The sequence below is a fragment of the Pseudopodoces humilis genome, chromosome 26 (assembly GCF_049639895.1).
Source record: "Pseudopodoces humilis isolate 2021_Gansu_Grassland_sample_001 chromosome 26, ASM4963989v1, whole genome shotgun sequence".
Taxonomy (NCBI): domain Eukaryota; kingdom Metazoa; phylum Chordata; class Aves; order Passeriformes; family Paridae; genus Pseudopodoces; species Pseudopodoces humilis.
Window position 1 is genome coordinate 818,709 of NC_142225.1, and position 1,292 is coordinate 820,000.

Consider the following 1,292-nt stretch of genomic DNA (forward strand, 5'->3'; position numbering starts at 1 on the left):
AAGGGAAGCTGAAATGAAGGAAGTGGGATGCACATCCCTGAAAATCACCCACCGGTGGGAAGGTGAAACAGGAAAGGATCTGATCTCCTCCTCAGCACCACACGGGGGATCAGGTTTATTTCCCAGTCTGGGGGCAAGCCCTTTGTTTACTCTGCTCAGAAGTTTGGTCAGCACAAAGTGCAGCACAGGCAGGAGGTGGTGTCACATCTGGGAACCTGTCTCAGGTGAGGCTGCTGGAACCTCCAGTGTTCCAGTCTTCAGAGGTGTTTGGTGCAGGTTGGGTTCTTCCCTTAGGGTTGGGGGTGTCCAGGATCCCTGTGGAACAGGATGTGGCTGTGTAGACCAGACTGCTGGGGGCAAAGAATTCTCTGGGGACTTTTGGTATTTCCCACCTGTGCCCCATGTCTGGTCTGGCCTTGCTTATCTGGGGTTCAAGGCTGCCCAGAGATCAGACAGAGGGAGCTGTGTGGGCTCAGCCTGGAGAGAAGGAGGTCCAGGGGAACCCTCTGGCTCTGAACAACTCCCTGACAGGAGAGGGGACAGCCAGGGGGAGCTGGGCTCTGCTCCCAGGGAACAGGACCAGAGGAAACAGCCTCAAGTTGTGCTAGAGGAAGTTCAGGTTGGATACTGGGGGAAAGTTCTTCCCTGAAAAGGTTGTGAGGCAGTGCTGCCCAGGGCATCCCTGGGAGTGCCCAAACCGTGCGTGAATGTGACACCTCAGACATGGTTTAGTGGTGGCAGTGCTGGGTTAATGGTTGAACTCCATCATCTTAGAGGGCATTTCCAACCTAAATGATTTCATGATTCGTGTTTTGGGGGACCCGGACCCTTGTGAGGTTCCACACTTCCATCCCTCCATCAGCTCAGTGCCCTGGGTCCTGCCCCTCCCGCGGATGCCCCGTGAGCCCCAGCAGCAAGACCAGAAGGGAACCAGCTCCTTTCAGCTCGTTTCTTTAATAAGGAGACGGAAATCATTACAAAATAACCATCAAACGATCAGAGACAGAACGACGGAGTCCACACGAGGGGAAGGGGCATTAAAAGCAGCTCCCGCCGGAGCCGAGCGCTGCGGGGCCGGGATGGGGCACAGCGGGGCCGGCTCCTCCCTCCTCGTTCTGGAGAAAAAAGGAAAGGAACCCGAGCCTGTTGCCAAGACTCGCGGATTCACTTCTTTTTTTAACCCCGGGAGCATCTCCGTGGCACAGCTGGGTTTGCTCCGCCGTGCCACCAGGAGAGGGAAGTGCCCAAAGCAGAAACCACCGACTGGACACGGCAGAAATAACCCAAATTGC